Source organism: Vulpes vulpes, chromosome 7 (genome assembly GCF_048418805.1).
Source record: "Vulpes vulpes isolate BD-2025 chromosome 7, VulVul3, whole genome shotgun sequence".
Taxonomy (NCBI): domain Eukaryota; kingdom Metazoa; phylum Chordata; class Mammalia; order Carnivora; family Canidae; genus Vulpes; species Vulpes vulpes.
In genome coordinates this window covers 31,384,485-31,409,603 of record NC_132786.1, presented here as the reverse complement: position 1 = coordinate 31,409,603, position 25,119 = coordinate 31,384,485, and the positions used below count along the sequence as shown (strand labels likewise).

Here is a 25,119-nt window from a genome sequence, read left to right as displayed (position 1 = left end):
ACAGGAACCGCCAGGGTAATGAATGAATCTTCAGTATCAGATGGGGAAAGGTGGTATCATCCTGAGGCGAAGGAGCTTGCTTTCAATGTAGCAGATGGGCAGCTCCCACCACCACTCCGCCACTCTGTCCCCGAAAAACCTTCCCACTTCCTCACAGGGGTGGGCTGGAGACAGAATGTCCTCTCTCAGCTCTGCCATCAGTGTACTTCAAAACTAATCTGGCTGCTTCTTTCCAGCTCAAACTCCCTCCAGAAGGTGCTAAAGTCTCTTTTTCTTCCTTCCTCTGGGCCTACAGGCCCACATCTGTAAAACAAAGGTTGCCAAGAAACCCAGCCTTGCAGCACCAGCTCCTGGAATGAGAAGGTCAGTGGGCAGAGGCCCAATTGCACAAACCTGAAGAAAACAGTGACCCAAACCACCAATCCACATGCTGTCTGGGACTCTGGAAGTGCCACCTTCTCCTTCACCACAACTTCTTCTCCTGCTACTAATTAATGAATTCTTGAAATCCCTGAGGGACAGTCTCCTTCCTTCACTGCTGGACAGATGTGACCTACAGCCTTGCAGGTGTCTGTGAGCTTCTTCAGAGCCTCTGCAGCTGGCCCTACCCTCAGCCTCTCCATACCTGGGCAGGTCTCTGGGGAACTGAAGCCCCATTCCACCTGGGCACAGGGGTCCTCACTGAGGACTGGTGTCAGGGAGGACAAAAACACACTTCTTACCAAAGGGGGTTATTTGCCCAGCCTCCATCACAGGTGGTTATGAGGATCAAGTAGATAGCATGGGTGAAAATGCCTGTACTCTCCTAAGTACTAATACATGTAAGAAGTATAAACAGGGTGCTTAGTGCTCACTTCGGCAGGACATATATATAACCATGGTGCTTTGAGTCACTCCTTGACAGCACTCTCAGGACACTTTGGTAACTGATGGTAGGAGGACTCAAACTTCCTATCTTTACAAAGGTATTTTTTGCTATTCATCTTCAAACCCTATATTCTAGACCTAGGTGTCCCAGGCAGTGGTCACTCACTAGCCACTTGTTGGCTACTGAGCCCTTGGAATGTGGCTAATGTGAATCAGGATGTGCTAGATACAGGCCAGACACCTCAGGCATCAAAAACTTGGTGTGGAAAAAAAAAAAAAAAAAAAAAAAGGAAGGAGGGAAAGTATCTTATCAATAATTTTTTATATTGGTTACATGTTCAAATGATAGCATTTTGGATATATGGGGCTAAATCAAATAGATCATTAAAATCTCAACCAATTAATTAATAAAAGCAAGCTCCACCTCTTTCTATTTAATTTCAAACGTGGCTACTAGAAAATCTAAGACCATATGTGGCTTGTGTTCTATCTCTATGGGCCAGCATGACCCCATGCAATCTCCATGCTCTGCCCTCTTCTTTGCTTGTCTACCATCTTTAATGGGGCGCCGCTTTTTTATTCTCTGAATCTCACCCCCCCCCCCCAAAAAAAAGGGAAGTGATCTCTTCCATAAGTCTTTGAGCCTTCTAGCTAAGGATCTCATTCCTCTGAATTTCCTTTTTTTTTTTTTTAATTTTTATCTATTTATGATAGTCACAGAGAGAGAGAGAGAGGCAGAGACACAGGCAGAGGGAGAGGCAGGCTCCATGCACCGGGAGCCCGACGTGGGATTCGATCCCGGGTCTCCAGGATCGCGCCCTGGGCCAAAGGAAGGCACCAAACCGCTGCGCCACCCAGGGATCCCTCCTCTGAATTTCCAAAGCTCACAAGCTCCTTAAGAAGTAGGGTTTGTGCCTAACTTTCACTAATACGCTTAGTACCCAAGATGTACACGGCAGATGCTGACAGATTTGTTAAGTGAATGAGTAAGTGAATGAAAGAAAGACCAATTGAAAAGAAACTCATACAGATACTCTTGCAAATGAGACATCTTCTATACATTTTGATTCTTCAGACTTAAGGAAGTTAACACCAAAACATTGATTTCTTTGAAGACTTATTAATTTGTTGGAAAAAAAAGTGTCCAAATGTCTTTGGGAATGAGATACACCAAAAATTAATAAGTGAAACACTACCTACTCCACCATAATCCAGGAAACCTTGCATTTGAAGACAAAATGGACTGGTGGACCACCATTATATCCTTGGAGTTGTTCACTCAGGTAACAGCTATCTACTTGGTGGGGGGGAGGCGAAGGACCAAATATATCTTCTTTAATTGCGAGTTGGAGAGGTAGTGAGGAGAGAATTTCTGCTTCAGGTAGATGCAACCTTAGGGGGAAAAGCAAATATCCTAGCCCAAGTGTGGTACTTAATCCTCTCTGGAAAAAAAAAAAAAAAAGAAATCCTCTCTGGAAACAGCAGAGTCTTCTCTAAAGCTCCACATCTGGACTTCCACCAGTCTCTGGTGCATTCAGACCTCTGACATAGCTCTTGGGAAGGCAAAAGCAAGACAAATTTCCCAAGAGGAAATTAAACTCATCTCAAGGGATGAGGCTTTTTTCAGAACAAGACATTTGAATCAATTCTACCTCCCTTGCCTCTAGCAGCAACAGGCACAAACTTTACCAGGAAGCTCTTCCCTAAAAGACATTTAGATGAAAGAGATTTAAAAATGGAGGCAAGAAGAGTGCGTCTGTAGAAGCTGGCTGTTAACGGCCCAAGCTCACAGGAGCAAATCTTCTATTTCAGGAGTCTGTTTTTTCAGGACAACAGCCCAAGCACAAAGCACACAACTAAAAGCAAAAACCCATGGATTTTTCCTTGGGTCTCCATGGCTGGAGTCTGTCTACTCAATGTTCAGTGCGCTCTTCCTGCCCTCTGGAGTCCAACAAGGCTAAAGCCAGCTCACGCATAGGGATGCCTGGATGTATTCTAATCTCCCTAAAGACAGATGAACAATAACAGTATCTGCAATGCTCCTCCTCTACTTCTTCCTATGCTTTTGCTTCACTTGCTATTCTATTGGAACTTTCTAACAACCTCCGTGGCCAGAGGCCAAAGGAAAAGAAACACCCAAGGCTGCCTGCTTTGGAACCAAAATAAGTGGTGCCCACTCTGGGCCAAATCCCATTTTGTGAAGATGCCCACAAAATGGGCATTTGTACAGGCATAGTCAAAAGCAGGCGGCAAAGGCACCCATGTCCAAGCAGCTCTTCCACCGGATGGCCCTCATTAAAAAGCTGACACTTAGTGATGACTAAGACTGAATGCAACAGATATTTCAAGGAGCTCGTCACTAATGCAGTACAGAACCATCCCAGCTGGAGCCAGGCCCCAGCAACCTCCCAGTCCCCAAACACCCTGTGTTCTTCCAGGGGTCAGTGGCAGCCCTGGGGCCTCTCCCCACCAACTGGGGGGAAATATGTAAACAAGTCATCAGAGAGGCAGGCCATCAGGGCAGGGCAGGCCAAAGGCAATGGGTCTCCCCTTTGGTCACTGAAAGGAAGGGAGATGACCCAGGCTTGGGGGTAATTAGCTAGACCGAGGCTCGTCCCCCGGGGCCCTGCTACTTAGTTTTTAAAGCCTCAGAGATGGAACCGGGGACCTGGGCCAAGCAGGAAAAATGGCCACTTTCTGCTGAACAGTCTCAAGGCTAAGATTCTACAGTTTAGACGGTATTCCAAAAAAAGCTCTGGTCCGGAGGTGCAAAGGGCAGGGCACATCTGCGGAGGAAACAGTCACCTTAATTACCATGTCTAGAGAAAGTGCGATTTCATTACAGCCTCCAAAACTACCGCCCAAAGGAGGAAACCAGAGAAGTGTTTTCAATTTGAAAGAGACTGGTAAAGAGAGGGTGAGAGGGACCGGCTCTCCCCGCCCTCGCGCAACTTGGACCATAAGGTGCCTTCCTACCTCAAAGGATATAACCAAAACACAAAAACCGAAAACAAGCCCACAAGAACCCCCAACGATGCAATGCCCGCTTTCAAACCTGGGGCCGTTAAGAAGCAGAATGTCCCACGTTAGCTTCCCGGGGCTGCGGCCCACTAACTCCCTTCAAACGCACAGGGAGAGCCCCCGGCGGCAAGAGCATCCGCGCCCCTCGCGCGTCCCCCGCAGCTGCGCCCGGGCTCGCTCGGGGAGGGTGGAAAGGGGGCAGGAGGCCACCAGCGGGTGGCCAGAGACCCGACGGCGACTCGGGCCGGGCCGGGCCGGGCCAGACGCTCCGGCGGCTACAGCGACAACCCAAGGGGCGGAAAGAGCAATGCTCTGGTTCCAGAAACTTCCATCAGAGCCAGTTCTGGGTCAAATCACAACCCACGAGGCCACCTCCAGCACATGCCCCGTTCGCCAAGTGCCACCCCCCCTAGGACCCTGGCCCCATCTCCTACGATGCCTTCTCCCGGCACCATCGAGAGAGCGCCGCCACCCTCAGATCCTAAATAACTTGGGACCCAGGGTAACTTTCTTTTCTCCGCAAATCCCAACGCCTCAACTTCAGCCTCAAAAAATGTTGAGGGAGGGAGGGAGGTGGTAAGGACAAGTGGAAGGATCCCAGTTTTAATGTGGGTGAGGGGGAAGGGAGGGAAATGTTAATGGGGCTGCGGTGTGGGGTGAAACGAAACCAGATGCGGCGGCTACATCTGGAAAATGGGGGGAAAAAGTGTTAGGGGAGGAAGATACCGCAGAAAATTTTTTTCTGGGCCCAGAAAGGAGGAGGAAGCTTCACCACCACCCCCGCCACCCCCGCCACCCCCGCCCGAGGGGGTCTGGCTGCCTTCCTAGGTTATGTGCTCAACGAACTCCATCCATCCGCAATGTCAATAAATTTCTCTGCAAACGAGGGTTCCTCTGTTCCCAACCCCACACATAACGGGAGGCGGGAGCGGGGTGGGCAGAGGGTCTGAGCCAGAGAAGCAACATGCAGCGCGGCCGAGTGCACCGCACCGGCCAAACCCTCATCCCTTCCCCCACCTCCTCGAACCAGCCTGGAACCGAACGTTCCCCTCCCCCCCCCGCGACCCCATAATGGGGCTTAACATCACCCGCTGGGCGCCCTCCCTTCCACAAACTTCCGACCCTTTCTGAGATCCACTCAGCAGAAGATAACCCCCCCCTGGAAAAGGGAATTCCTTTCTCGCTCTCTGCAATAGCAGATTCAGCCATTTGGTGACGACACCTCCGTAAAACCTATTCCAGGGGAAGCTAACCTGCCCCTCCTCCTCCTTCCCCCCTCTCGCCCCGCTCCGCGCACCCCCGAGCGCGACCCCAGACTTCCCTCGAGGTGGAGGAAGGCTTAGAAAGACCCCGGGGTTTGGGCGTCCCACGCAAAGCTACCTGCTGGACTGGGGGAGTCCCCACTAGTGGACTAAAAGGAGATGGGCCGGAACGCGACACACACACGCAGCCCCCCCATCGCTGCCCACTCCCGCGCCCCCCACCTCGGTCCGGGGACACCGAGGGCCGCCGCCGCCGCCGCCGCCGCCGCCGCCGCCCTCGCCCTCGCCCTCGCCCCGGCCGGGTCCCTCCCAGGACTCGCCGCCGCCGCCGCCGCCGCCGCCGCCAGCTCCCCGGCGCGAGTTGGCGGAAAAGTTGGGCGGCAGGAGGAGCTGCGGGACGCGCGCGGGGAGGGGAGACAAAAGGGGGGCGCGGAGCGCCGGGGACGGGGTCGCGCGGTGCAGGGGAGCGGGTAACGGCCGGGGGGAGGCGCCGGACTCGCCGGGGCTGCGGCGGGGAAGCACGAAGCCCCGAGGCTCCAGCGCCGGGGGCCGCTCGGGACGCCGAGCCCGCCCCGGATCTGCGGGCGCCGCGGCCGCGGCTCTTACCTCACTCGGCGCTGCGGTTCCGCCCCGGGAGAGTCCGCCGTGGCTCGTGCGGGCGGGCGGGCGCCCGCGGCCCCGGCTCCGGCCCGCCGCCCCCGGGCTCCGCTCGGGTCCCGGCGGAGCCGCGAGAGCCCCGCGGCCGGCGCTCGACTCCGGCGGCGGTCGGGGCTCAGCGCCTCCGGCCCGGGCGGGAACAATGGAGCCGAGGCTGGTGCCCCGGAGGCGGGGCGGGGGGAGGGCTCCCGTCCGCCGCCCGGGGTCTCCAGACCCTGCGGCCCCCCTCTCCGGGACCGGGCGGCGGCGCCTCACGCCTCACGCTTCCCGCGGCCCGCGCTCCATCGCCCGGCGGGGGCCCCGGCCCCGCGGCGTGCCCGCCTGCAGCCCTGGGACTGTGCGCGCCTCGGACCGGCGAAAAGTCCTCGGCTTCCGCGGCTTTTCCAGCTGCGGCGCGCGCTCGCGGCCGGGAAGGCGAGGTCGCCGCAATGCGCTAAGCGGGGTCTCGGTCGGGTCGGGACGCCGCCGCCCGGCTTCGGGCACGGCCCGGGCCCCCCGGCCGCAGCGCGCCGGACCGGACTTCGGGCTCCCGCTCGCCGCCGCCCTCGCCCTCGCCCTCGCCCGCCGCCCGGGCCGCCGCACCAGTGCCCGCAGGAGCGCTCCGAGCGCTGTGCGCCGGCGAGGCGCGAGGACTCGCTCTCACTCCCACCCGCGCTAGTCCCACCCCCGCCTCCTCCCCCTGCTGCTGCCTGCTGGGCCTTGTAGTTCCCAGCCGCGGCCCCCGACCGCGGGGAGCGGGCTGAGCGGCGCGGCGCGGCGCTCGGCGGCGGCTTCCCCGCAGTCTGAGTCCGGGGGCGCGCGGGCCTGGCCTCGGAGCCCCGCCCGCAGGGCGCCTGGGTCCGGGCGGCGGACGCGGGGGCGGGGGGGGGAGGGGCGAGGTGGGGCGACGCCGTGGTCCCGAGGGTGCCCCTGCCAGCACCGGCCCTGGAGTCGCCCTGACTGCGTGCCTTGGGGAAATGCCTCTTCTCGCTCCGAATCTCAGTTTTCTCATCTCATCTGAAAGGGGGGATAATAGCGCTTTTCATGTAGAGTTGAGGATGAAGAGAGGGCCTGCCACATAGTTAACAGTCCATAAATACAAGCTGTATTTTATCCGTGAGAAGGTCTACGCCCTCCTCGGACCCTTCCCTTCCATCTCATGGTTCCCCAGCCACAGAGTTTAGGTTTTTGTGGTCTACCGGGAAGCGGAGGTGGAGGGGGGGTGTGTGTGTGTGTGTGCTCTGAACGCTGCAGCACCATTCTGGGCCTCCAGAAGTCTTCAACCTGCAGTGAATTTTAGGAAGCAAAGAGTTGAGTGGTGGGAATTGGGCATGTTACTGGTTTGGAAATTAATCAGAATCCATCCAGAGTACCCGAGGAAAAGGTTCTGTGGAACCCGAGGAAAAGTGACTAAAATGCCACTATAATCTATAATCTTGCGGCTCCCTAATCCAAATGCACCTAAATTCTCTGGGGAAACTTATAAAAAATACAAATTCCTGGACCTACTCAGACCTAAGGAATCAAGATGTGCCAGAAAGGAGCCAAGAGTCTGTATTTTTTCTGAGGCTCCCAGGTTGCCAGGGTGGGGCCATTGGTAGGGTGAGAAGTATGTCACACTAGGTATGAAAGATGCCTCTATTCTGGTCCCCTACTTATGAACTGTTTGATTTTGGACAAGTCATACATGTGAAAAAAAATCAAGACTTGTTTAACTATTACATTGAGACTCTCTCAGAAGTTTGTCACCAGAATCAACTAAAATAAGTGGTGCAGCGGTTTAGCGCCAACTGCAGCCCAGGGCATGATCCTGGAGACTCTGGATCGAGTCCCACATCAGGCTCTCTGCATGGAGCCTGCTTCTCCCTCTGCCTGTATCTCTGCCTCTCTCTCTCTCTGTGTGTGTGTCTCTATGAATAAATAAATAAAATCTTAAAAAAAAAATAATGGATGTCAGCACACTAAAGTATTACACAAATAGAAGTCACTACCTCAGTGTGCCTTGGTGGCTCAGTCAGTTAAGCATCTGACTTCTGGCTCAGGGGCTCAGGGTCAGTTAGGGTCCGGGATCGAGCCCCACACTCAGGGGGGAATCTACTTGGGATTCTCTCCCACTCCTGACTACTACCTCAGTGTGCCTTGGTGGCTCAGTCCATTAAGCATCTGACTTCTGGCTCAGAAGCTCAGGGTCAGGATCTCAGGGTCTGGGATCGAGCCCCACACTCAGGGGGGAGTCTACTTGGGATTCTCTCCCACTCCCTCTGCCCCCTCCCACTCATGCACATTCTCTCTCTCTCAAATAAATTTTAAAAATCTTTTTAAAAAGTCAGTATGTAAGTGAAGGTAGGACGTATACTTCATTGCTACCCCACAAAACCCTCAATCTTATGGAAGCTGGAATACTCAATGAGATTAACCTCCTTCCAAATTTAAGGAAGTAATCTAAGTTATTTCTCTATTTGACCAGCAAGTGAAAGAATAGTAATCATCACAGTGTCATTCCCATAGTAGGAGTTCAATAGCTATTTATTGGCTAACCAGAGTAAATATTCAATATATATTTGTTGAATGGTTGAATAAATTAACAACCAAATAAAAAGCAGGAAGTCATGTATTTGCAGAATAAATGAACTTTACCCATGGTTAAAGGGTTATTCCCCCTACAAGCCTATCCTTTTTCATCCTTATACCTTATAGCTCCTGATTAAGATAGGTGTAAACCTCCCTTATAAGCTGCTCACCCATTGGGTCTTCCTCATTTTTTTAGTAGGTTTCACATCCAGTGTGGAGCCCAGTGGGGGGTTTGAACTCACAACCCTGAGATTAAGACCTGAGCTGAGATTAAGAGTCTGATGCTTAACCAACCACTCCAGGCCTTCCTCATTTTAAATGCTCATTCCAGCTGTGTTAGAAGGCCAAACTCATACTCCCCCCACTTAGATAGGCCTTCCCTGCCACTCCCAGCCCTGACAGTCCCTGGAACCCTATCTCTCTCTCTCTCTCTTTTTTTCCTGGAACTCTCTTGATCTGGTCTATCCCATTGATCTGAGACTTAACTTTGTTAGTCATTTTTTTTTTTTTTTTTTTTTTTTTTTTTTTTTTTTTTTACTCTTTGCCTCTAACTAGTTTCCAAACTATACCAGGGCAAGGACCCCATCTCTGTGTCAGATAAGCTCAGGATGTTACTCAGAAGATGTTCCATATGTATTTGTTGGTGGTGGACTTAATGAGAGTAGCAAACCCGGGTTACCAGAGGAAGAAATGCAATTGGAGGGAACAGAGCTGGGAAGCCAAGCCGTGGAGAATCCAGTGTTTATGTTGACATCCAACCACTATCTTTCCCACTCTATTACTGAAAAGGAATATACCCCGCTTCCTCTCTGTGAGTCTTCTAAAACAGGGGATCTCAGTCCAGCCCTTTTATTCCTTTGATCTGGAAGCATTTGAAGAGTATCTTGAACCCAAAGAGGAGGCTGAAGAAGTGTCCTTGGTTTAAATAGAAAGCGAATGATCTAAAAGCCTGTCTCTCTGCTGCTGAACAAATTCCTCTGTAGATTTAGCAAGAAACCAAAATGAAAGCAAGTGGCCAACTTGATAGCTGTCCTTCCTCCAGTTCTCAAGGAAACAGCCAAAGATAGCAGAATGGAGAAGGTGAGAAACCCAGAAAATGAATAGGCCATCCAAACCATAGATATGGCTTCAGAATAATTGAGAGCTGGCTGCTTTTACCCTTCCAGCCCAACTCTCCTTCCATGCTGCTTCTCCCCCTCTTTCTGAAATGCAGACCCTTCATTTCAGGACAGGCCCCAGGCCATCGAAGGGAGAGCATCCCCAGGGCAGGCCTGAGCAGTTCCATGCAAGGGGGGAGCCAGTGGGGTCAGCCAGCAGCTCTGTCTGCCTCTGTCCTGCTCTGAGGACTCCTGGCACCTTGCCTCCCCACACAGAAATGTAATCTTCCCTCTGAGATAACAAAGAGCTGGGAGGGTCAGGGAGGATTTGTAGGCCCCTTGCCCTGCCAGCTAGATGTCTGAGGGGGAGACAAAAGCTCTCATGCTCAAGGACCTGATAACCAGTTGGGGGCCTGTTGCCTCCTGGATCTGTGGGAGGAGAGAAACAGTGCTGAATGAAATGGAGGGAAACAGAGCTCTCCCCAAAGCCCCATCCGTTCTCTTTGTTTCGAAACACTGCAGAAAATCCCTTCCTTCTTCCTCCAGCTACTTGTGGCCTCAGAGTTCTTCCACGGAGAAGGGAACTCCTCTTCTCTCCCTAGCACTCCCCTGCTCCGTGTGAGTTTAGTTCTCCTGGGGCTTGGCTGTTCCCAGGAGAGGTGAGTACCCAGATTACACTGTGCTGGTCCTGCAGAGTTAACACCTCCCCGCTGCAGAACAAGTTAGTGGAGGGAAGGCAACATCTGTACTGGGTCAGAGCTGGGCCAGGTTGCTGCTCAGACCAGAGGGAGCCAGCAGCGGCTCAGCCCCCAGGGACTGGATGCAGGATGGGATTCAGGAGGAGCGAACTGTCTGGGGTTTTGCCTACAAAGTGGATGTTCACAGGTTCCTGGGAGCAGGTGGGCGGCCAAGCCTTTTGCCCCAGGCCCCTGGAGTTAGGGAGCAGCAGTCAGTTACCATCTGGCTGCCATTTGGTGACCTCTGGCTGTTCTCAGCACAGCTCCAGCATATCAGGGAAGGGGGGGTCTTGTTTGGCTTGATGTTTTTGTAAATAACATTTCACTCTCTCCTACCAACTGGGAGTAGGAAAGGGAATCTGCAGTAAGTGGCAGCTCAGCTTGTCTGGCCCTAATGCCACATTTATTCACTGAGCATTGGGGTGGGGAGGGGGTCATGTCTCATGCATCAGGCACTGTGCTGGGCACACAGTTCATCCCAAAATGAGAGATGAGGGCACAGTCTCAGGGAGCACCCAGTCTTGTGGCCCAACATCACGAGCCATGCCACACCAATGGCACCTACAGGGTGTTTGGGATAGAGGGATAAGGAAAGGACACGAGGTAGGGGACGTGATGCCTGAATCTCAAAAGATGAGAAAGAGCATGTAAAAACACCAACTCGTCTGGGATCATTGAGGGGGACAAGACTGGAAAATATATACAGTTGAAGCTTCTACATTATCTCACCCTGATGAACTTGGTCTCTGGGATCAAACAGGTCTGAGTCTGGATACCAATTTTGTCACTCCTTTCTGGCTGTATGCTCTTGGGCAAATGAGTTACTCACCTCTGTTCTGTTTCCTCAGTGGTGTAATGAGGGTAACAACCGGACCAGCTCTTCACAGAACTGTGGGAAGGATTAAATGAGATAGTAATGCATGTACTGCAACTGGCCCAATGCCTGGCATTATTGTAAATGCTCAATATATGGTAGCCACTGTGACTATAGTTTAGCTCCAGGATGTTCCTGTGACTCAAGACATATCTTTGGGAGCCCATTTTCCAGGTATCTTTGTGGTCTTATTATCTGATCACCACCACCCTCAGATTCTCTGTCCCCCAAGATCAACTGCAAAAAAGGAAATATTTTCCCCACTAATCTTCCCCTTCCTTGTTGACTTCACAAGATAAGTAGCCTCTTTTGCTGTAGGTTTTACTGTGAAACAGGAAGATAACAGCAAGAACACATATGTTGAAGCTAACAAAACTTAAAAAATCTCAGCAATCCTAGGAGTCATGGTCTCTTGTCTAGCCCTCAGACTCCTTTCAGAATGCTCATGGAAAACCAGTTGGCCTTTTGTCCTCTGCTTTTCTTCTGAGCTCCCTAAACTCTTCCCTCTTTCCAACTCCAACTTACAAACCCCTCATACAAAGCTCTGCACTGGGGGACTGGAGAGGTGACGGGGAGGCAGTAGCAGATCGGTGGCAATTTGCATTTCTGAGGACTCCCCTGGAGTAAGAGGACCGTGTTCCTCAGGCTTCTGCCCTGCCTAGGAACAAAGATCAAAGTTGCAGGTTTAGATGGGGATATTTGAGGATTCAACTTTGAAGTGGATTCCATCCAAGGATATGCTAACAAAGTTGCAGATGACTTCTCCTGGGTTGTTAAGAACTCTAGGTGATATTGAAATGGGTGGGGTCAAAGAGGAAGAGAATTTAAAAATAGAAAGTGTTTCCCCCAGACAGGTTAAAAAAGAGATATGCATTTTAAAAGACTAGAAGATAAAGGTGTTGTGAGGGTGTGGGAAACGGAGCACTTAAAACTATCATTGGTAGGAGCTGGAGCCCTGATTGATAGCCTCTTTGGGGGTCATTTGATAACATTTATCAACATTTTAATAGGTATACATTTTACATACTCTTTGACTTGGTAATTCTTCTGGGAATTGAATAGATAGATGTCATTGAATCTGTATAGAAAGATTGTATATATGACTTATATACAAAGATAATCATCGCAGTATTACTTGTGGCTGCAAAACACTGAAAACAATGTACATGTCCACCATCTGTTCCATAAGGGACTTGGTGAAATAAATCATGGTGCATCTATACATGCAAAATTGCACATGTGCCAAAAGGAATAAGATGGATCTGTATGTATTAATATGGTGGAGAAAGAGGAGGACACTCTGTATTGTGTATATGAGAGATCACTTATGGGGCACCTAGCTGGCTCAGTCGGTAGAGCTTGCATTTGCAGCTCTTGATCTCAGGGTTATGAGTTCAAGGCCCACTTTGAGTGTGGAGCCTACTTAAAATTAAAAAATAAAATATGTTTCTAAAAAAAGAGATCACTTGGGAAAGAAAAAAATAACAGGAACACACACATATACTCACATATGCAGACACTTACACCCATATATGCTTATCTATATGTAGAATACCTAAAAGGAAACACACGTACAGAGCTGGTGAATTGAATGACTAGGAGTTCAAGGGGTAGGAAATGGACTTTTAGTCCATTTAGTCCTTTTAATGCCTGGGTGGCTCAGTGGTTGAGTGTCTGCCTTGGGCTCAGGGCCTGATCCTGGGGTCTTGGATCGAGTCCCGCATTGAGCTCCTTGTGGGAAGCCTGCTTCTCCCTCTGCCTATGTCTCTGCCTCTCTCTGTGTGTCTCTCATGGATAAATAAATAAAAATTTATAAAAAAACAAAAAAAGGAAGTGAACTTTTAGACTAAGCCCTTTGGCACTATTTAAGAATTTCATTATGTCCATATACTTTTCCTGCATAATTGAATTTCATTATCCTGTTTTATTTTTTTAATTTTTAAAAAGATTTTATTTATTTGATATGTATAGAGAGAGCATAAGCAGGTGGGGGGGGGGGAGCAGGAGAGGGAGAGGCAGGCTCTCCTCTGAGCAGGGAGCCAGATGTGGGGCTCCATCCCAGGACCCTGAGATCATGACCTGAGCTGAAGACCTGGGACCCTCTTTCCCAGGCAGACTGAGCCACCCAAGTACACCTCTTATTCTGTTTTAAACAAAGCAACGGTTTATTCACTAAACTGTTAATAGTGGTTTTCTTTTGCATGTAATTACAGGAGGCTTATATATATATATATGTATGTGTGTGTGTATATATATATATATATATATATATATATATTTTAAATTTCATTTATTTATTCCTGAGAGAGAGGCAGAGACACAGGTAGAGGGAGAAGCAGACTCCATGCAGGGTGCCCGATGTGGGACTCGATCCCGGGTCTCCAGGACCACAACCTGGGCCAAATGCGGCACTAAACCACTGAGCCACCCAGGCTGCCCAGGCTTTTATGTTTTTACAGACGTTTGTATCATTTGAATTTTTCACAAGTAGCCTGCTCACAGGGTTATTTGTATAGCTGAGCAGGCAGTGTCCTGGGTATGAGTATTTTAGGGCTGGCATTCTGTGTGCTGCTTTGGAGTTACATCTGCCCAAAGAAGTGGCATCTTCCTCCAATTTGCCCAAAGGAAAGGCATCCTGGCCCTGACCACGTACTACTTCTATGATCAGCAAAATAACAGAGACGTATTTAGAAAAAGCAAACATACAGTGAGTGATACAATCTTATCTTTGACCAAGAAGAGGGATCATAGAGAACTGCTCTACTAGGTGCAAGTCCATTTGGACAACATTTTTAAAAAAAGATTTATTTAGTTATTTGAAAGAGAATAAGTGAGAGCACTGGGGGTAAGGGCAGAGAGAGAGGGAAAGAGGGTCCCAAGCAGGCTCTGTGCTGAGCACAGAACCCAATATGAGGCTCGATCTCAGGAGCCTGAGATCACGACCTGAGCAGAAACCAAGAGTTGGATGCTTAACTGACTGTACCATCCAGGTGTCCATAGATGACATTTTTTAAAAATTATTTTTCTTGGGGTACCTGGGTGGCTCGGTTGGTTAAGCAACTGCCGTCAGCTCAGGTCATGATCTCAGAGCCCTGGGATGGAGCCCTGTGTCAGGCTCCCTGCTTGGTGAGGAGTCTGCTTCTCCCTCTCCCTTTCTCTCTGCCCCTTTCCCCTGCTTGTGCTCTCTCTCTCAAATAAATAAATAAAATCTTTTTAAAAATTATTTTTCTTTTTTCTTTGTTTTTCTAAAAGTAATCTCTACACCCAAGGCAGGGCTCAAATTCATGACCCCATGATCAAGAGTCACATGCTCCACTGACTGAGCCAGTCAGGCGCCCTCCATTTGGGCAACATGTAAATGGCCACTCTCAGATCTTCACAAGACAGAGAGGGAGACCAACCATAAGAGATTCTTAACTCTAGGAAACAAACTGAGGGTTGCTGCGGGGGAGGAGGGCAAGAGTGGGGAATGGGGAATGGGCATTCAGGAAGGCATGTGATATAATGAGCACTGGGTGTTATAAGCAACTGATAAATCACTAAATTCAACCTCTGAAACTAATAATACACTATATGTTAATTAAATTGAATTTAAATTAAAAAAATAAAAATAAACAAAGCATCGCGAAGGCCATTAACAATAACAACAAAAAGACATTTCCTAATTCTCACTCATAGCGGCCACAAGCCCAACCACCCTGCAGAATGGTCCCTTATTTGAGGAGAGAGAAACATGGTAGCTGATCTTGGGAAACCTCAGACGATTAGCAAATGCTTTGAGTTCAGGAAGGGCTGGCGACTCCTCTGACCATTTAGTCTTTCTGAAAGCTGCTTCACTCCATGCCAGCCAGTGCAGAGCCCGTGCAAGACAGCTGTGTGAGGCCTACCTGCATCAGAAGCCCAACCCTCTCCCAGAGTGCCCTGCAGCCCATATGTGGTTTTGGACAGCAGCTGAAGGGGGTGGTCAATAGGCATTTCCTTGCTAAGTCCAGTGGAGGGATTTCTTTTTTTTTAAGGTTTTATTTTTTTATTTTTTCAAGATTTTATTTATTTAATTGAGACACATACCGAGAGAGAGAAAGAGAGAGAGAGAGAGCACAAGGTAGGAGTGGTGGTGCAGGGGGAGAAGCAGACTCCCTGCTGAGCAGGGATCATGACCTGAGCTGAAGGCAGACACTTAACCTACTGAGCCACCCAGGTGTCCCTAGGGTTTTATTTTTAAGTAACTTCATCCAACCAGGGGCTCAAACTCACAACCCCAATGTCGAGTCACATGCTCCACATCCTAGCCAGGCACCCCACTTGGGGTGGATTCCTGATGCCTATCTAGAAAGCAATCTGAATGGGTGCTGGGTTGCTTGGGTCCTTCCAGGAAGCTTCTTGCTTAGGCTAGAGAGAGGCTAATAATTCACTGTTGTGTTCCTAAAGCCACTTGTTTGACTCTGATGGGTTTCCAAACATGTGAGCTTATTTTCTAAGAAGCATATAGAAAATACAATTAACTGTGTTAGATTTGATCTCTTTGCTTGAGGCTTTTTTTCTGTTTTGTTTTGAGGTTACAATAGCTAATATTTAATGAATGTTGGCTGGGAGCAGGCACCTTGCTTTTACACAGCTCATCTCATTTAAGCCTCACAACAATGAGGTAGACACACTGTTAGGTCCCATTTCACAGGTGAGCAAATTGAGGCCTAGAGAGAGTAAACAGAGCCACAAGTGGTCAGGTAAAGAAGCAAGGCTGCAAATCCAGACAGTCTGATTCCAGAGCCTTCGTCACTGGCCATTTCACCTCAGGAGAAGAGGCTGTTCTTGATTAACAGTGTCTCCAGAAGGGAATTTAAAACCGTTCTTCCTTTAAAAATTCAATCATAAAAAAATCTTTTTTAATTTTTTTTAAATTTTTTTCATTTATTTAAAAAAAAAATCTTTAAACCGCACCAAACAGAATTGTAACCGTTTAAGCCTGTGTTTTATTTATTTATTTTATTTATTTTTTTTAAGCCTGTGTTTTAAAGAGAACTTGTTACTAATCTGCTTGAATCAATACTGGTGCCATTTTTCTAAAACAGTTCAGCCTTGTAGGATGTTGTGACTGTGTGTGTGTGTGTGTGTGTGTGTGTGTGTGTGTGTATAGGGGTGGTAGGAAAAAAGAGCTGCAATCTGATCCTGGTGTCTGTGTTACCATGTCTATGTCACCTAGGGATGTCACTAGGTTTCAGAATCACTCTGTTGAAGTTCAACTGGTCCTGTGGAGGTGTTGTTCAGGAGTTAGAAGTTGAGGCTGGAGCAGGGGCTAGTGAAAGACGTGGGAGGCATTTTTAAGGAGACTCAACCAGCCAGTTCTGAGACTGTATTTTAAGTAACTATATCTCCGTTATGAATAGGCCCACAGAGAATTGAGATGGAAAGACTCTTTCAAATTGAAAGAGTCTGCTAGGTATGTTTCAAGTTTATTTTTTATTTTCATTTTTTTCCGTACCCGGTATCCCTGCCCACTTAAAATTCCATCTTCTTCTGCCTTCCAAAGTTTTGAGGAGCAAGGGGCAGTATTCTGATGAGAGACTTGGTTTGATCTTTTACTTAACTGCCAGCTTAGCTTTACCAAGAAACTTATTTGACTGTAGTGTTCCCTCACCTCTATAAAAGATCTCAGAAGCAGCCCCCTGCTGCTGCCTCCTACCTTTCGGGGAGTATAATTCTGGTCTCTGGTTGTGCAAGTGAAAGCTGTGCGTCATATGATGACTCCAACCCAAGGTTTTAAATGAAGTAAGCATGGGGCACGTGGGTGGCTCAGTCAGCTACGAGTCCGAGTGTTTTTTTTTTAATTATTTTTTTTATTTTGTAAACTTTTTAAAATTTAAATTCAATTAATTAACAAATAGTGTATTATTGGTTTCAGAGGTAGAGGGTAGTGATTCATCCAACTTATATAAGATCCAGTGCTCATTACATCACATGTTCTCCTTAATGTCCATCACCCAATTACCCCATCCCCCCCCACCTCCCCTCCAGGGACCCTCAGTTTGTTTCCTAAAATTAAGAGTCTCTTATGGTTTGCCTTCCTCTCTGATTTCATCTGGTTTTATTTTTCCCTTCTTTCCCTTATGCTCTTCTGTTTTGTTTCTTAAATTCCACATATGAGTGAGATCACTTGATAATTGTCTTTCTCTGACTTATTTTGCTCAGCATCATAAGGGGTCCAACTCTTGATCTCAGCTCAGGTCTTGATCTCAGGGTCCTGAGTTCAAGCCCTGCTTGTTTAAAAAAAAATTCAGTAAGCATGATTAAAACAATTGGAGAGAATGTTAGTGGAGTATGGAGGAGGAAGGAAGCAAATAATTCAGGGAGACGAGTGCTCAGCTCATACTTCATGTCCTTGTCTGTCATGAAGCTGGTCCCTCCACCAGGAGGGCTACCCCTCCACAGCAGCCTGGTGATCAGCACTGAGGCCACACAGTCCTCTCTTGCTGGCTCAGTCCTCAGTTCTGTGACTTCTTCCTTCCTGCTTTTATGTTGAAGCTCTGGGAAGGGAGCCAGGACATTTGATGGTGTTTGTTTCTGCAGATACTCCGCTCCCTATTTGCCTTCCAGATCAGATTATCATGTGTTGGTGGCAGCGAGAAACAGAGGATTGATGACGGGTAAGGAATTGCTGGGAACACACTGGGACAATGAATGCACGCCCAACTTTGTCTGGATGGTGGGTTGTGTTGACCCTGGTCCTGATCGAAGGCACTTTGTCCTGGGACTGCAGAGCAGTCATGCCCTCTTCCTGCCCTCCTTTTCCTGTTTCTGGTTCAGGTGGCCTTTTATTTAAGCTCTAAAGCCTGTTGGAGGATCTAAATGAGACTTTCTCTAGGCTTGATCAAAAATACAGAATAACCGGAAACCTCCTTAGCCTTTTGCTTCACTGACTTTCCAGTGTTACTCTGGGGCTAGGTAAGCACTGCTCTGTCTAGCCCGATGAATTTTTTCTTTTGTCACCTTGGCAAGTTTAGTAGCCCCTCTGGGCCTCAACTTCCTTAACTGTAAAATGGATGTTTAAGGTTGTGAGGATGTAAAACAAAAAACAAAAAACAAAACAAAAAAAAAACAATCCATTTAAACCCCTGCATATGGCACCTGACGCAGAGTAGGTACTTATTAGAAGTGAACTAATCTGGGCAGCCTGGGTGGCTCAGTGGTTTGGCACCTGCCTTTGGCCCAGGCTGTGATCCTGGAGACCCTGGATTGAGTCCCGCGTCGGGCTCCCTGCATGGAGCCTGCTTCTCCCTCTGCCTGTGTCTCTATTTTTCTCTGTGTCTTTCATGAATAAATAAATAAAAATCTCTTAAAAAAAAAAGTGGTCTAATCTTTACCATGAGCTACTGTATCATGTACCAGGGGTCACCAAGGGGCAAGAGGGGCTGTATGCTCTAGCTTAAAACCTAGACGTTTGGGAGGTGCATATCAGGCTTGCCACCCCACTGAGCAATTGTAAGGCAATCACACAGATTTATCCCAGTTTTGGTTTGAAGAAGCAGGTGTGGGGTGGAGGGTGGGTCCTGCTTCCTTTACCTTCCTTTCGCTCAGTTGCCACCCTCAGGGGTCTTCACCTGCCTCCATACCCACTCAGTATTTCATCCTGAAATACACCCATGCACCCAGGCCTTATAAAGACAGGTATCAAAGAAAAAGTCATTGAGACAGAGAAAAAATGGTGAGCAAATCAGAGGTTGGGAAACAGATTGGTGATTCCCAAATTCCTTTTTCTCAATAAACTCCTTGGCAGTCTCTCTCTCTCTCTCACACACACTCTCTCTCTGTCTCTCTCTCTGGCTTCAGATTGTTCCTTTTGTGCCTCACAGCCAGGTTTTAAAGGAATGATGTAAAGCGAAAGATTAATGGAGTGTCCACAATGCTCCTGCCCCTGGCTGCTGTCCTCTGCCTCACCTCTCTCCTCATGGCCAGAACCTGCTGCTCTTCTTCTTTCAGAAGACCCCTTTCAATCCCTCCTCAATTGCATTATCCTCCTCTAGGGAATCTACCAGTGAACTAAGGAGGACCCTCAGTATTTCCTGACCACATTTTGTAAAACACAGAGCCGGGTAATCCCCATTCATCAGGGCTGATTTCACCCTGAATCACCCCACAGCTCGGTGGGGTGGGGGTGGAGAGTGCAGGCAGAGGGGTGAGTGGTGGAGAGGAGGCAGCAGCGGTGACAGAGGCTGACCCTTCCCAGCAGTGGGGCTTCTTACAGACCCATTGGCAGCCCCCAGCCAGCCAGCAGGGCGGTAGGTGCCTTCCCCTAGGAGATGACCTACATGTGACCTCAGGCCCATGGTTGGGTCAGCCACTGCTGCAAATTGAGGGACTGAGAGCAGGAAGGTACCCCCTGTGCAGCTTCTGGATCAGACTTCTCCAATTCTTAATGGCAGAGACAGGCCATGTTCCTGGTACCTGGGAACTTTATTTATTTATTTAATTTTATTCATTTATTCGTGAGAGATGCAGAGAGAGAGGCAGAGACATGGGCAGTCGGAGAAGCGGGCTCCCTATGTAGGACTTGATCCCAGGATCCTGCAAACCAAACGAAGACAGATAGGTGCTCAACCACCCAGGCGCCCCCTGAGAACTTTAAAATAACTTGGGGGAACAGCAGTACTTATAATGAATTTACATGATAGATACTTTTTGTTATCAATCCCTAAACATTGGCTGTCTCCCCGCACACTCCCAGCAGCAAGGAAAGCATGCTTTAAGAGCAGTCTCCCGGGCAGCCTGGGTGGCTCAACGGTTTAGCACCGCCTTTGGCCCAGGGCATGATCCTGTAGTCCCAGGATCAAGTCTCACGTTGGGCTCCCTGCGTGGAGCCTGCTTCTCTCTGCCTGTGTCTCTGCCTCTCTCTCTCTCTGTGTCTCTCATGAATAAATAAATAATTTTTTTTTTAAAAGGAGCAGTCTTCTTGGGGCTGGGGTGGCAGGGATGGGGGAGGTGGTGTGTGCCTAGAGGAATAACTGTTGTTTCAGCTATGAGATATAGGAGTAGGGGAGCCACCTGGCATAGGGAAGGGTGGTTTTGTGTCTAAGAAGGCGTGACAGAGAGGACAGAGTGCCGAGAGGTGAGGAGAAAGAAGAGGTCAAAAGGGAAGCAAAAGGGAACAGGAGAATTAAAGTAGCTAAGAGACAAAGATGACAAGAAAGAAAGGAAGAGAGGGACGAGAAAGGCAGGAGGAGAATGAGAGAGGAGGTTGCCACCCTGACACCGAAGAGGGAGACCTATTCAGGGAGCCTCTGCCACTTGGCCATTGTGGGATTCCAGAAGGGACTCATTAGGGCCTGTCACATGGGCTGCATTGTCTCCAGACAACAGTTCCGCCAGACAATCCCAGTGCGGTCTGTGCAACCAGGGCAGCTGTCCGTCTGCTGGGCTCAGGCTCCTGGGGCTGTGTGGGGGAGCTGCTCCCCGAATTGTCTTAGTTACCAAATGACAGCCCCAGAGCCCCTGGCTGATGGAACACTAAATTCCAGTCCCTGTAGCCTCCTTAGGGTGAGGGGTGCCTATTAAAACTGTGCATGTAGAACTGATTGCTTTTGTGTAGACCTTAGAATCTCTGGACCTCAGGGTACAGAAAGTAAACCCAGTGCCTACCAGTGGAAAGACTTTATGCACACTTGCTGCAAAGGTGTCCAAGGAGTGAGATGCAAATCTCCCCGAGTCACTTACTGTCTCCAGGGGAGGAAAGGAGTCACCTCTCGGATTGTTGCCTATAGCACCCCATCAGGACCCATCACAGTGACAGAACCTCCAAAGGAAACTTCCTTGGCGCCTTAGAACTAATGGCTAAAGGAGAATGAGAACTTGCAGTCCATGCATCAGGGATGGGGGGACACCTGCTCAGAGAGTGGCAGGCATCACTCCCAAACATCATTAAGCTGCAGGCTGTGGAGACCACAGGGATCAAAGGGAGGGTAGGCAATTTGCCCCTTTGGGGTTCCAATTGTGGACTTTTAGAACCTAGGAAGCTCCTCTAGAGTCACCTATTAGCTTCCAAATTCTGGAACTGGTTTCCCTCAGTGATGAAGCTTTCAATAGTCTGCAATGAAATGAGAACAATAAGACTGTGTAGTGGATTTTTCCATATTTCTCTAAAGGACCCTCCTTTGTATTCTCAGATTGTGTCTCTACACCTTTTTAGTACTGAAATGTGCTTGCTTGCTTGCTTTCTCTCTTTGCAATGTGCTTTCTTTTTAAGGTGAGAATAGATGGTGCTGTTTAAAGAATATTCGCATTGGGCGATATAAGGAGGTTTTTTTTTTTTTTTTTTTTTTTTTTTTGATATAAGGAGTTTTTAGGAAACTTAGTAAATTCTTGTCCAAAGTTTAAGAATCATTCAGGTGAGTAAGAAAACTGAGGTCCTACAAGCTTTGAAGGACTTCTCCAAGGTCCAAGGTCATGTGGCAGGTAAGCAGCCTCTGCCCTGCTTGGGCCTGTTTTTATCACATTCCCCATTGTAGGGATTATGTGTGGTGGTCCCTGGAAGTGCCATGGCCTCCTTTTGTCAATTCTCTACTCTCTCTTTGGATCTGGTACAGGAGCCCAGTACTTCTCTCTTAACTGGCTGCCACCGGCTCTGGCTCTCCTTCGCATGGTGGCCCTCGCCTCCTGTACAAACAGGACGGCAGCCTGGCCCTCCCCTTCGTGACTGCTGAGAGCTAGCCTTATCCACAAAGTCACCCCTGAGAAGAGAGAAATGAACCTCGTACTGGGCAATGCTCCCAGGTCCGACCTGCATTAGATGTGCTTTGTGCCATGCTCACTGGCTCATAAATTCTGTATTTATCCGGCTTAGCTTTGTGTTCACCTGATTGAAATTAAACTTCCTGCGGGGGGGACCATTTCTTCTCTTTGTTCTAACCCTCCACCCCCTTGGCCTATTATCTCTAACAATGCAACACACTTTGTCCTGACTTCCATAAAGGGCAGAGGGACTGAAGAATATGGTAGACTGTAACAGGGAGAAGTGGATGGTGGAGGGAGGGATGCTGGAAGCAAAGCTGAAGGTGAAACCTTAGTCTGAGCAACCCCCAGAGCTTAATGAGGCCCTGAGTGCTGTCCTAGGACAGGGTTGTATTGGAAAGGACCTACGTTCTGACCCTAGTGAATGTGCAGTAGGGAGTCTAAAGCCCCCAGAAGTCAGAGAAAGGCTGGTTGAGAGGGGGGCAGCCTCTTTCGTCTTCTGGAACCTGCCCAGCTTTCTCTCTCTGGCAGGCTACTGAATTGGGGAGTGAATTCATCCCACCCTCCAGCTCCTAAGCAAAAACAACTGATCCCGTTCCTCCCCCTTGGCATTATTCTGTCTGGGGGAACCAAGGCCAGCTTTGTGTTTACCAAAAGGAGGGTGGGGCTCAGACTAAAACAGAAGTTACATTTTGCCTTGGGGCAAAAAAACAAAAGTAAAAAAAGAAGAGCATAGAGCACTCCCCACTCAGAGGCCTCCTTCCCTGGCCAGCTTAAAGGGCTCTTAGCCCAGTTTGCAGATCAATGAGGACTGAATAGATCATTCAGCTTGAAATGGGGCCCATTCAGGCCTTTGTCCTGTAGCCAGGGGTACCGCCCTTCTCTGCTGACAGATTCTGCTAGAAGTGGGCCATACTATCTTCTGGGATAAAAAGTGTTCAGAGAGAAGGGGGAGAGAAGAGTACTTACCGCAGAAGGAAGTGTTAGTTATATTAGTGGAGAATTTCATTATGGAGGAGCTTAAAGCGGTAACCTGGTTGGGTTTGAAGGATGGTACTTCACCTGAGTCTCAGAAAGTGTCAATTGTCCAAATTAAATATGAAAGAAGTGCCCCTCCTGGCCTGTAAGTCCTATTCAGGACTATTTATTTACCCTGGGTTTCGTACTAAAGGACAGTTGTCTGGGTTTACAGAAATAAAACCCAAAAAACCCAAATTTTTTACATTCCAATACCCATTAGGTAACAAGATCTGATGGGTTTTGGAATGGGGCAGGCCTTGGCTCAGATACTGAGGTTAGGGAATTTGGTCAAGGTCACTGCTGCAATTTAGCTTCGTAAGCTTGGACAGTTGCCTGGCCTCTTTGAGATTCAGCTTCCACATCTGCGGAGTGGAGATGAAGAATAATATCACAGCTGGAGTTAATGCAGAGCATTGCATAATGTGGAGGCAGGTGAAAGATCTGGCACTTAGTAGGTTCTCAAATTGCTTGTTCCTTCCTGTTTTCTGCTATCTACCTGGTTATAATCAGACTTCTAAAAGGGGCATTGAAAGAAGTAGTCAATTCTCTCATTTCAGAAGCTGTATACTCCCTTTCACTGTGTCTTGTCCCCAGGCAGCTGAGTGGATGCTGTCATTGTTAGAACTTATTTGTCCAGGCACTAATCTGTTTAGAGGTAGCTTGACGTTGTGGAAAAAGAATCAGAATCCAGAAAACAGGCTCTGTTCCTAGCCTACCGCTTACTAGTCACGTGGTCTCAGGGACATCACAGACTCTCAGGATAGGAAGGGCCCTTCAGGGTCATTCCTCCCAACACACCTCTGAAGCTTGACCCTCAGTCCCTATAACCTCTCCCCCACCCCCCTACCTACACCATCCCTGGAATGGTTGTCTGGCTTCCTCAGGGACAACTCACAACACTCAAACCAGCTACCTATATCTTTAGACAATTCCAGGGACAAACTGACAAATCCCACAACGTTTTTCTCTCTGTTCAAGTGAAATTTGACTTCTTGGTGTTTCTTCCTATTCATCATAGTTTTATCCCCCAGGACCATAAAGGAACAGTGACTCCCTCTCCCCCATGCCAATCTTCTTATATTAAAGATAATGATCACATCCACCTGAGTTTTCTCATCTCTGGCCCCACATACTGTGTTTGGTTTCTTGGCCATTCCTGTTAATTCCCCCAAATACAAATTCCCTTAAGTCAGAGATAGTTGGGATGCCTGGGTTGCTCAGTGGTTAGGCATCTGCCTTCAGCTCAGGTCGTGATCCCGGGGTCCTGGGATCGAATCCCATGTTGTGCTCCCTGCATGGAGCCTGCTTCTCCCTCTTCCTGTGTCTCTGCCTCTCTGTCTCTCATGAAGAAATAAATAAAACCTTTTTTTAAGAAACAAGTCAGAGATAGTTGCTCCTGACTTAAAAGTTAACAGTGACAGGGTCCTGGGTGGCTCAGATGGTTAAGCGTATGACTCTTGCTTTCTTTCAGCTCCATGGATAGGGTGGGTAGGTCTTGATCTCAGGGTCAAGAGATTGAGCCTCATGACCAGCTCTGCACTCAGCATGGAGTCTGGTTGTCCCTCTCCCTCCCCCTCTGCTGCTTCCCATGGGCCCCCTGTGTACCTCCCCTCTCTCAAATAAATAAAATCTTTTTTTTTCAAGTTTTTTTTTTTTTTTTTTTTTTTTTTTTTTTATTCATGAGAGACACAGAAAGAAAGGCAGAGACACAGGTAGAGGGAGGAGAAGCAGGCTCCATGCAAGGAGCGCAATGTGGGACTCTATCCGGGAATCCAGAATCACGCCCTAAGCCAAAGGCAGACACTCAACCGCTGAGCCACCCAGGCGTCCCAAATAAATAAAATATTAAAAAAAAAAGTTTGCAGTGAGGATTTAGCAATGAACTGTGCCCTTAGACTCAGGATGTGCTCAGTTAATATTTGGCGATGAATGAGTAGATGAAATAAATATGGGGAAGCACTGTGAAACAGTAATGAGCTCATAGTACAAGTCTGCTTGGGCTACCATAACAAAGTATCACAGACTAGGTGGCTTAAACAACAGAAATTAATTTGCTCACACTCTGGAGACTGGAATTCCAAGGTCAAGGTGTTGGCAGCTCTGGTTTCTTCTGAGGACTCTCTCCTTGGCTTGCAGATGGCCGTCTTCTTGCCATGTCCTCACATGGTCACCTGTTGGTCCGTGTTGTCTGTGTCCTAATCTCTTTTTATAAGGACACCAGTCGGGCAGCCCTGGTGGCTCAGAGGTTTAGCGTCGCCTTCAGCCCTGACCCTGGAGACCAGGGATCGAGTCCCACGTCAGGCTCCCTGCATGGA

At 48.7% G+C, this 25,119-nt stretch overlaps 1 protein-coding gene across 13 annotated transcripts in view; it reads right to left on the bottom strand.

The window, feature by feature from the left end:
* Positions 1–5,936, bottom strand: part of FGFR1 (fibroblast growth factor receptor 1) — a 49,565-nt gene extending 43,629 nt beyond the window's left edge. For 4 of the 13 annotated variants that reach the window (XM_072763505.1, XM_072763508.1, XM_072763507.1 and 1 more), the window contains exon 1: positions 5,757–5,890. The gene's annotated coding sequence lies outside the window, so the exon portion shown is untranslated. Of the gene's footprint in view, positions 1–5,372; positions 5,437–5,756 lie in introns of those variants that run through there. The other 9 variants (XM_072763499.1, XM_072763498.1, XM_072763502.1 and 6 more) reach the window with 5 other exon arrangements.
* Positions 5,937–25,119: the final 19,183 nt, after the last annotated feature.